Source organism: Brienomyrus brachyistius, chromosome 23, assembly GCF_023856365.1.
Source record: "Brienomyrus brachyistius isolate T26 chromosome 23, BBRACH_0.4, whole genome shotgun sequence".
NCBI lineage: Eukaryota > Metazoa > Chordata > Actinopteri > Osteoglossiformes > Mormyridae > Brienomyrus > Brienomyrus brachyistius.
In genome coordinates, this window is record NC_064555.1 from 1,268,932 (window position 1) to 1,280,606 (window position 11,675).

Sequence of the window (11,675 nt, forward strand, 5' to 3'; positions counted from 1 at the left end):
CCCTTCCGCATTTGCTCGTCCGGCATGGCGAGCCATGAAACCCCCGCTAACAAGCTGCCTGAACCGCACGGGAGCGAGCGTGCCCGCTGCCTCATTTGCGCCCTGTTTCCCCCGAGCGTGTCGCTGCCTGCTGGCGAACTGACGACAGACAAACTTGGAGTGGGAGAAAAAAATAGAGTCAAAGATTTTTTTTTCATTTTCTCAGAGATCAGTTTCATTAGGGAACAACTATGGGGAAGTAGAAGTCCTAGATATTGGTTATAAGAAAATCCTCTCTAAAATGTGACACTTGTTAAACTATAATATGGTTCTTTGTTAGAAAGTGTTTCCCTGAATGGAAATAACAGCTTGCTGCTGGTTGTTCGCCTGAAACAGCTTCAACTGAAATGTTCTCAAAAATGAAAAGTAAATGCATATAATTCGAAGCGCCGGTCTGGCGTTCAATAACAAAACGACAAATTATCGGAATGAAGGTGCGGATGGATTGTTTTGGGGTTATGATATACTGGGCTATGCTGGCACTGTTTATAAGGCGACGAAATGGTGGAACGTCTTTATTCTTGTCCTCCGACTGTTAAATTATGAATCATAGAGACCGGCACATAGAGTTTATGTGTTTGTGTGTGTTTTTACAAGCAGGTTTCATTGTGTAAAAAAGGAGATACTTCTTGAATATGTTTTTTAACATTAGCCGTTTTTAACATTTTCACAGACCAGCTTTCTAACATGTAAGAAATGTGGGAATGAGTCACTGTGTATAAATAGAGACTTTGTAACACATTTTTTTATTGCGCAATGCATTTAATTATGTTTACTGAGCCAGATTGTATTTAGACAGAAACGCATACAAAATGTTTTTGTCTGGTCCTCAACAAAACGGTTCATAAAACACCTTTTATATGTTTATCTGATATATATTCTTATTTTTATTAATTTCAAATGACTCACGGCTTTTACTGTTTTACTACTGATTAAATGTGTTTATATACAGGGTAATTCAAGAAACATTTCTCACTAACTTTTTACAAAGCATATTTTGTGTCAAAGACTTGACCCAGATGCAACTTTTAACTGAATAGAAACAGGATCTATGTAACAACAATGACTGAGGTGAGGAACACATTGAGGGAGGGAACGTATTTACACCGAACATGATTAACGCTCTAGAGACAGGTGCGGATGGTTAAGGCAGGAGGGCTGGGAACAATGTGATTACGGGATGACCAGCGACCTCTGCTGGCCAATCAGGGACAAGACAAATGAGGATCATGACAGTTTGTTAGTTTTCAGTTCGGGATCATCAGGGTCATCAATGGACAAACAGTAGTGTAATTCAAGACAATAATTCAGTAAGACAAAACAGTACAATATAACAAGTGGATAATAAATTAGTGATAAAGGACGTTGACATAGAGTGAGCCTCAGTGGGGTAGGATACTACATCTGTAGGATGCCAGAAGGTTGCCAGTTCAAATCATGATTGGCAGCATGATGTCACCACTGGGCTCCTGAGCAAGACCCTGAACCTCCCATTGCTTCAGGGATTAGGATAAACACATCCACTAAATAAGCTAAAATGCTGAAGCAGAATATTTATGCAGCATTATATAGTTGTTTTTCCAGCAGTGGTGTGTGCATACAAACTAAAACGTACTCTCTGTTTGAACTACATTATCCTGTGTCTATAAGTGCTGTTTCTCAGTATAACACCAGGGGGCCGAGACGTCCAGTAAGCTGACCTTTCACCACGTTTAGTGCTGTTGTGGAAACATGCACCAATCTAGGTCCTTGTATGGAGTGATGCTCGCCTGCTTTTCTGTGTTCACTTCCCGTTTTCCCAGCTATTTTCACCATGGAAAATCCACGGTGGCAGCTTCCCAACGGTTTTCGAAACGATCAAAAACAAACAGGTAGTAGATCCTTTAAAAAGAAATGGAAGCAAAAGCTGTAACAATAGTGACGGAAAGTTTACAGAAGCTTTATGTCAATGCCAGACCAGCTGCATGAGTGGGCGAACATAAGGCAAGGATATTCTTTTTCAAAAAGCAGACCCCCCCCTGTAGGATGAACAGCAAACAATAGGTACATGCCCCCCTCCCCCAGGGTACATAAAAAATGAAACACAGACAAAGCGGCATTAAAACAACCAAGCAAAGGCAACGTGTAACACGTGTCCGGTGAATGAGGTGTGATGCCATTTGGCTTCCATGAGGCACCCAAATCCATCACCCACGTCTTACAAGGGAAACCTGGCCACCTACCACAGTACATGGCGCCCTTGTCCTTCGGGCCACACGTGGTGGACGCAGTTGCCTGTTGGACATTCCAGCGTTCCTCAGCCAATTACGATAACTGGTGTGGCGACCTTTGGCTCTGCCAAGTTTAAAAAATAATATAGACACACCCCCTTTTTACCAAAAAAAATATTTTTTGTTCAGTGTAACCTTGTATTTTGGTAGCAGTCTTTTCCCGGGGCCTCCCCCGGAACACCTCACCAGGGTGACGTCCAGGAGGCATCCTGAGCAGATGCCCGAGCCACCTCATCTGGGTCCTCTCAATGCGGAGGAGCAGCAGCTCTACTCTGAGAGAGCACTCCACCCTTTTCCGGCTGAGGACCATGGTCCCGGATTTGGAGGTGCTGAATTTCATCCCAGCTGCTTCACACTCGGCTGCAAACTGCTCCAGTGAGAGCTGAAGGTCTCAATCCGATGAGGCCAACAGAACCACATCATCTGCAAAAAGTAGAGACCTAATCCTGAGGTCACTAAACCGGACACCCTCAGCGCCCTGGCTGCGCCTAGAAATTCTGTCCATAAAAGCTATGAACAGAATCGGTGACAAAGGGCAGCCCTGGCCGAGTCCAACCCTCACTGGTAACAAGTCTGACTTACCGCCGACCATGCAGACCAAGCTCAGACACTGGTCATACAGAGACCAAACAGCCCTTATAAGGAAGCCCGGCACACCATACTCCCGGAGCACTCCCCACAGGACTCCCCGAGGGACGCGGTCGAATGCCTTCTCCAAGTCCACAAAGCACATGTAGACTGTTTGGGCAAACTCCCACGCTCCCTCCAGGACCCTGCCGAGAGTATAGAGCTGGTCCACTACTTCTGGCAGCAATAACACATTTTTTTTTAAATGTATGGAGGCTCCAGGTGCTCAGAGATGTCAGTAGTGACATCCGAGCTGTTTTTCAGACTTATATTGTATATTTAAAAGAAGAGAATCAGAAAAGGAGAAGAGGAGGAATGCAGATGAGCTTAGGCTCTTCTAAAATACTATAAAACTATGACGCAATGGAAATCCCCCCCCCCCCTCCTTATACTGAAGCATATGTCACCAGCTTACACACTGTACATGCTGGATGGTGGGTTAGGGTCTCCATGTAAACCTGAGAATACAAGCAGATAAAGTTGCGGCTCTTCTTTTGGCTGAAGGTTTCCCCACAAACTCACCAAGTCAAGTTTTAGGAGGTTCAGAGAGTGAGTCTCTACTCCACATTGGGAAGGATCATCATTCTGTAGAGGATCTGTGACAGAAAGTGATGTGACCAGAGGCAACGAGGACGTTCTTCACCTTGCTGTCCGTGAGCACAAGACACAATGAGGGAATGTATGACAGTATCTATGACAACAGGAGGTAACAAAAACACATTAATGTATTTATCCTCTTAGCAACAATAGCGACATAATTTCAACACTGTAATGTGCCTTGAGGTAAGATGTGCTGTTGTCAAAGCCTTTTGGCCATAAAAAAAATCTAAAAGAGGTTAATTTCCATTCATTATTTTGAGTCACTAGATTACTTGTACCCTCTTCCTCTTAAAATGCATTAATTATTTTAGTTTGTAATTGGTTGTGTTTATTCAAGCATGAAATTTCCATCATACCTGCTTCTTCCGATTGTTTTGATTTTATTTATGTGCTTGTTTTTTTATTCTGATTCGTTCCAGATTCTTCCGTCAGAAAACAGTCAATTACTCGCATCAGTGAGCAACAACACTGTTGACCCCAGTGTGACCTTTGTGGGTTCAGTACCAGTCAGAATCAATAATTCCCTACAAAATACATTTCCACGAGGCAATTGAGGCCTGCCAGATTCAGCAGGAGAAATATTACTGGAAAATGACAGCCGTAAGGTTCAGTGAAAATACATCAAAGAGTCAATTCAGTTTTAGCAAAATTAGGTTGCAATATTATTGAAGCACATGCAAAGTACTGGCTTGCGAGAGTCCAGTGGGACACATTACAGTTCAATGGGGAAGATCATATAGTTTCTTTCTCCAGTCTGTTCATCTTTCATCCTCGTTTTTAGCTTCATATTGTGGGACTGTGTATAGCTCAGCTGCCTGAGGTGGTGTTCCTGTAACTGGAAGATGCTCAGCCCTGTGGTTTAATCATTGGGCCCCTGAGCACAGCCTTTAACCCTAACTGTCCTGGTGAGCAGCTCCACTGCTTTGCGAGTTGTTTGTCAGATAAAGGCAGCAGTTATTAATGTAATGGCATTAAAGGGGAGGTTCAGGCCTCACACACCGACTCCTGACCACCAGGCTTCTCACTCTGGGCGGCAGGTCATTCGGTGTCAGTGTCCCCGGACTCTGGAACGCTCCTCCTCAGTCTCTCCTTGACCGTTCTTTATTCTCTACTTTTAAAATCTGACTTAAAGAACACTAATGAACATTTCTCTTCATGAACTGCTTGGACGGTTCTTTTTCCCTCTTTGTAAAGCTACCTTAGGTTTGTAAAAAGCGTTATATAAATCTAATTTATTATTCATTATTATGATTATTATTACGCTTGTTTATGTTAAAGATGGTCTTGATTTCACACTGAAGGTTCCTCGGATGCATGCCTAATTATTTACGTAGAAGGATGAAGATGGAAATTAAACCACTACTAGAAATGATAAAAAATTTGTGGGGAGGTTTCATTCATATATGTATAGACTCAGGAATTTACAGAAAATTCTTAAGCTTTGGTTTGTAACCATCTTGTCAATTCTGCATGTTTGCTATAAAGCATTTCAGTCATTAAATTGTGGGAAGTTGTAATTTTGTTTTCCCCTTACTGGACTCTCATGTGATTTGTGTTGCATCGACTTTAACCTGTCAATCTTGCATTCTGCAATTAGGACCGGCCACTTCTGCCATCTTGATGCATTTTGGAGCTTAGACCGGAAGACTTGTGCCCGGCTTCGGGTGCCCGACCCTTGGGCACAGGAAGGTTCAAAGGCCAAATCGTTTTTCCACGTGCACCGTTGCTTGCAGATGAGGGAACGCAACATAAATTTCGTCATTAGGCCTTGGCTGCGAATGGCGTAACACCTGTAGACACATTCTCAAATAATCCTACATAAAACACAAAATGAATACACTAACAAACCCTTATGCGCGTGCTGGACACATGTAGCCTTTATCTAATGGAGGATTCTGCCCAGACTCATGGTGGGACCATCTGCTGCAAACATCACAGCATATCTAAAGGGAAGGGAGACTGTTTCCATTAAAGTGTAGTTAACGCTTTTCACATTAAAGATTCAAAGCAACTAAAGGAATTGTAATAGGAAACTGAGGGAAGATTGCTGCCTAAATGTAACAGCAATAGTTGTCCTAAAATAAAAAATCAGTATATAGACAAAATAGATGAGAAGAATAAGGGTGAGAGGCCAGTGATATAACTGCTGAACTTAATGACTGTTAACACTGTGCAAACACCAATGGCAGCTGCTTCACTGTCTGCCCTCATATCTTCACGGACTATCTGACAGGTAAATACTCTCTCAGTGACTCCTTGGGAGTCCAGCGTTTCATGAAATTACTTATGCAGGTTACAGTTGGAAACTCACACTCACTTGGGAAATCGCTAATTTCTTATCTGTATTATCTAGCAAATCTGAAAAGCAGCCCGATTGATCAAGTTAAATGCACTGGCCTCAGAGTTTGGAGAGAAACAGTCTCCCAATCAAAGGAGAAATGTTTGTTGTATTGTATATTGTAGAAATGACCCGTAGTTTGCCAGACTCCTTCAACCCACAAAAATGGCAGAGGCTGCTAAAAGTGTCCATGAAGACAGCAACCACGTTTTAATGATGGACTCTGCATAGCTAAACAGCCTCAGAAGACATCATCTGAGCTACGCGAGAAATAACTAATTATAATACATTTCAACATTCACAGCCTAACCTGCTATTGCTCTGGTACTGTAGGAGGGTAGCGGGCCTCTCTTCCAAACATGAGGAAGTACGGTGAGAATTTGCTAGCGATTCGTTTTTTCCTGCGTAGCCCAACCATAACTGCAGACAGACTCATCACAAGTAGCTGATCTCTTGCCCAAAAGTATTTGGCAAAACATGAATAGGTGTATTTGCTCAAATCGAAATACAACAACTGATGTTTGAAACCAGTGTTTCCTGAAAATATTTTGATACCTTACAGACAACACGATGTGACAAAGGAGAAAAAACAACCAAGATGCATTTTCCCCGCCTCTGGATAGTATCATTCATCTGCTCCACCAAGCCATTTGTTTGTGGATGGTGAGGAGAGCAAAGACTTCTATCAGTTCCAGGTTTGGTGCAAACTCGCATATTTATCTGTTAATAAAAATTAATATGTAATAAAACTGAAAAAGTGTACAGACACCAAAATAAGGAATATATTTGCAATTTAAGTATCATTTTCTCTCTGCATTAAAGTCAGGTATTGGATCACTTCAATTTACCGCACTGACAAACTCCCTTCCTCGGTCAGTTAAGATCCCCTTTGGAGCCCCAAACCGGCAGACGGATTTTATAATGCGTGCAGTCACTTCCTCCGCACATTTCAATTTCAGTGGGTAGGCTTGTGACCACTTAGTCAAATAATCCACGATAACACATATATATTTATGTTCATGGTTTAGTGTCACCGGTTTTCCAATCAGGTCAATCCAAAACAGTTCAAATGGCTCTGTGACCTTAAAAGGAAGAGCAAAAATTATAGAACAAATAACAGAATGGCCTTATAGTCCGTGGTGGTGGAATGCTTGGTTATGTTCAGAAACGTCATTGGTTAAACACTGGCTGTACCCTAACTTTACCATCATTCTGATCCTCATGCTGCAGGCTACAGGGAGACCAAAGTCAATTTAGAAATGAATCTCTGCTGAATGATGTAAATGGAAATGAATTTGCTCACTGGGTGCCAGTATAAATCGGCTGGAAATTTAATGTCATATTTTATAACGTGAGCCTCTCAGATCTAAGTTCATATTTCACTTACACATCTAGTGCTACATACGCCAAAACATTCAGGAAAGCTAAACAGAGATTTAGCTTCAGAAAATTATTGGAATTTAGCAGAATATACATACATTTCATTAGTGAGTGACTTTGACTGTTGTGGGGGGTCCATCTATTTCAGTTTGAGGACTATGTTAAAATAACAAACTATACCTAATTTTATGGGGGTATATTCCACTTGTTGTTTAATTACATTCTGGGTGGCCTGACGAACCGCACACTCTGACACCGATAAAAACACATAAATATCAAACAGGTGAAATCAAGGTGGCAGAACACAATCAACTATATGGTTCTGCATTAAAGACTGAATGATTAAAAAAACAGAGGATCTCTCTAAGAAGATTTAAACAATCACTGTCAAAGTGAAAACATCTGCAAAAATCTGCATTTCTTAAAATTGAAACCGAATGGCTACAATTTGCTACATTGCTAACATAAAAACTGCAGTTTAAACTGTTTTAATTCAGCTGTATCGTATTAAGATATCTCACTGTATCTTTATTTGTAATGACTGGAGAATGAATAAATGTGAACCTGTTATCGACATTAATAGAAAAGAGAACATGCATCACATTTGAGAAACCTGCAAGAGAACATAGCTTGTGAAATTTACTCACCCGTTTATCAATGTCAGCTGACATTCCTGGCCAGAAAAATCTCCTGGAAATTGCATCTCTTGTCTTTTTTCGCCAGTGTGAGCTCAGGTGGAACCTGCATTAAAACGGACAAATAATGTATTAGCTTCTTTAGCACGATTGACCACTTTCGTTTTGACTGAACTTACTTGTACCTTAATATACCTTAATTATTATTTGATACAAAAATAATTTGTATCAAAAATAAACACTTCACACCAATACAGCAGCAAAGACATTCCCAGAGATATTTGGCAACCTTTAGTAACAAAGGCACGATTTCGTGTTGGACAGGAATACTCTCATGGTTTTGTTTTCTCTGTGCCAATCAAGAGTCTGCAGCCGCCTGCGCAGTTGCTCAGCTGTCAGTCTGTATTGTGCCTTTTTAAAACATAGCTGAGGCGCACATACACACTCAGAATGCATGGTCATAATACTGAAATAAGGGACTGATTTTACTGCGTCCATCTATTCTTGTACATGCATGTCACACGATACATGGTTCACATATGTGCAACAATATTATAACATACCTTCAACAATTCACACTTACGTGCATATCCATTATTATATAACGCAATAATTATGTTTCTCCTAAGGAAGATTTTGACAATCAATATGTCGCTGAACAAACCCAATTCTTTATCAATGTTTGATGTCATGTCACGTTCTCCTCCAGGTTTGGTTCATCTGATTCTCAATCGGTACATCATTAAGTTTAATCAGGTATTTTTGGTAGGAGTTTAACAAATGTTACGCATAGGGTTACTCAGTGGCGGAACAACTGCGCACAAGGCCCCGTGGCAGAACACCGATCGGGCCTCCCCTACAACTCCGCGCGCGCACGCGCCGCCGCGCCTATACTCCGAAAAAGATACGAAGAATGAAAATATAGTGGTCTCGTTTTTTTCTTCTTCTCCCAACTTCGTTTTCTTAACAGTGATACACCTTTACGCTTAGTTGATTTACAGGCTTTACTTTACCGTCGTTACTGGGAGATGGATTTTAGTTAAGCATCTGGTGCCCACCAGATACGGGTGAATGTGCGCGTGACAATGTCTGGTGCACACATAATGATGGGCGCGCATACCGTAATGGGGGAAAAAAAAGATGTAGAAAGGTACTTCTAACACAGAACACCAGGGGGCAGCCTGTGGCTCAGCAGGCTAAGCCTCTGTGCCTGTGACCAGAAGGTCGCTGGTTCCGATCTAGCCTCGCCATGTCTGTGGCTCCTTAAACAAGGCCTTTAAGCCCTAGGTACCGCACCGGGAGGCTGTCCAAAATGGGGGAGGTGAAAAGAGAATTTGCCTACAGATCAATGAAGTATAACAAAACACTTTAAGAATAACATGTAAATATGAACCGACAAAAATCGTCACGAACTCCTAAATCATTTTAAATATAAATTTTGCTGCCTAATTGGCATACCATATAAATAGCTCGGACCTCAAAAAAATCACTCACCAGCCTTACTCTCAGGTCACCAACCACATATGCTTCAGTTAAAAACTATAGTTATCGTTATACACAATGAAACCCTGACTAAATGCAAATTTACCGCGAGCAACTTGCTACTTACCTTCTGGAAAATATTTAGATGCTTTTGAAACACCTGGTGGGTATTGCCCTTGGGGTTTGTAAACGAAAATCTGCTGATATACATCAGGATCCATGGCTAAACTGCGTGATCTTATTTAATTTAAACCGGTCTCTGGTACAGAGTCTCTCAAGCCAGGACCTTTCCTGATTAGCTGACGTCATCGAGCTGTCAGGTGCGCCGTAAAGATGCATCAGTAACAGAAATAAAACTTAAATCGTTTAAGGCAATTTAAATGTCATTTTCAATTATGAAGCTATATTTGCAACAAAAACATCATATGTACAAGTAACAAATGAAGAGACAGAATTCAAAGGCGGTTCCCTGCTGTAAAATGCAGCCTCTCAGGATCTTTCTCTCGGATGATCAGATCATTATTTTTTGATAATACACACAGTGGAGCTAAAGTTGATATCTGAGCAAGCTTCACAGATTCAGTTTCAGTGCAGCTAGATTTGAAAGGGGTGCATACCCTTATGCATAAAGACGCACCCCCTTCCCAAAATGCTTTTTATAAATCCACACAATGGACCAGCATCAATCAACAGTGCGAACTCTGTAATACAGTACTGTTGCACATTTAAATGGACGGAACTTCTTTTCACCCTTCGAATTTGTTACTGGTGCATTTTGGTGCACTTGGTGCATTTTTTGACGACAGGGGTGCAGAATTCAGCCCCCAGGGAGTTGGGGAAGGGGGTTCAGCAGCGCGTGCAGACCTACGACAGAGAGCCCCGCCAAGCACGCGAGCGAACACGCGCGCCGTCGCCTCCTCCTGCTGTACGCACATCGCAGCCCGATTGACTGGAATGCGTGGATGCCGCGCTCGGCAAGTGGGTGCGATTAGTTGCGCTCCACCTATTTCTAGATACAAGCTCGGTACCGCGTGACGCAGCCCCACCCCCCCCCCTCCGCCACCCCTGAAGGAGCGTCAGCTGCAGCTCTCAGATAAGGTAGGGGACGAATACGGAGTTACTCTGCGCAGTTCCCGGGACGCGCGAAGCCTTTCATCTGCACGCCGATTAAAGGGCTTATTTCCAACCCCCCCAAACTGCCCAATTAAGACTTCTTTTATAACTCACATTTTCCCTAATGTGTTATTCATAATCAGTTCTATCGCACTGGAGTATTTATTGTAGGAAGTAGACATAACTTTATTAACATGTGAAGTCAAATACCAACACGAATTCGTGTCTATGAATATGATTTTTGGAAGTATCATGTATCTATTTTAGGTGCTTTTACCAGAGATGAATTGAAGGCTGCTGCTGTTTGCTAATGTTCCTCCATCCCATCAGAACACAGACATCTTGTTGGCACAATTTTTGTGCTTCGCACTCGAAAACTGTGGCTTTAACTATGAGAATGTGTGAAACAACAGACTAACATCAGAGACTGTAATTAGCCTGGCAGTCTTAATCAAAATCAAAACAAAGCATTGACACGTAATAAAAAGGGATAGCATAAAATTAAGCATGAACATATGTTTTTTTGGAGTTTTTGGATCTGGGTTATGGATCACTGTGGAGAATCACCAGAGAATAAGTCCTCGAAACAGCCACACTGAACCACATTGTTGTGATTCGATCTCTAGAGCTGAAGAACAAGTTCATGCTGCTTTCTGTCGACTCTGTCTTGCACCTCAGGGGGCAATCTGGACCAAACTATCCGGCCAGCCAGAGGGGGGCACCGTCCTTCACTAAGAATGATCTGCTTCTGAAAATCTCGCCCTTTTAAGATGTCATGTATGTCACTGTCTTGTCTGAATTATGAGAATTTTACATAAGGGTTTGTGCTGAGTGGGTATCTTCATTTGGTCCTGGACTCAGGATTGGACTTGCACTGGAAATTGGTGTTGGGGAAGGTGGGTTTCCTGCAACAACTTTTGCCGGTTCACGTACCCATTGGTCGACCAGGAAAACGCCAGATGGCCAGTCCAGCCCTGCCTATATGCCATATAAGCCACGCCCCCTGTGACATCACTGCCTACTAAGCTCCTCCCAAACCACCCAGTAATCTCTCCAATGTCATTTCATTCATCTTTGAAATTGTTGGTACTGCCTCCAACCTTTAAATTCATGCTACCTATCCGTCAAATTCAATAAAAAAAGCAATTCGTACTCCTTTGAAATACCTTGCTTAATCTTATATATCTCTTC

The 11,675-nt window shown here is 42.1% G+C and overlaps 1 long non-coding RNA gene across 8 annotated transcripts; it reads right to left on the reverse strand.

Moving 5' to 3' along the window:
• Positions 1-805: 805 nt before the first annotated feature.
• LOC125719536 (uncharacterized) lies at positions 806-9,804 on the reverse strand. Of its 8 annotated transcripts, none has more exons than XR_007385111.1 (5): positions 8,085-8,239; positions 3,459-7,995; positions 2,892-3,082; positions 2,262-2,732; positions 806-1,920 (listed from the first exon to the last, which is right to left on the reverse strand). It is a non-coding gene; the product is annotated as an uncharacterized LOC125719536 (long non-coding RNA). The 8 variants fall into 8 exon arrangements; XR_007385106.1 differs by having other exon boundaries at positions 2,262-2,373; positions 2,496-3,082; XR_007385108.1 differs by lacking the exon at positions 8,085-8,239 and adding an exon at positions 9,499-9,804 and having other exon boundaries at positions 2,262-3,082.
• Positions 9,805-11,675: the final 1,871 nt, after the last annotated feature.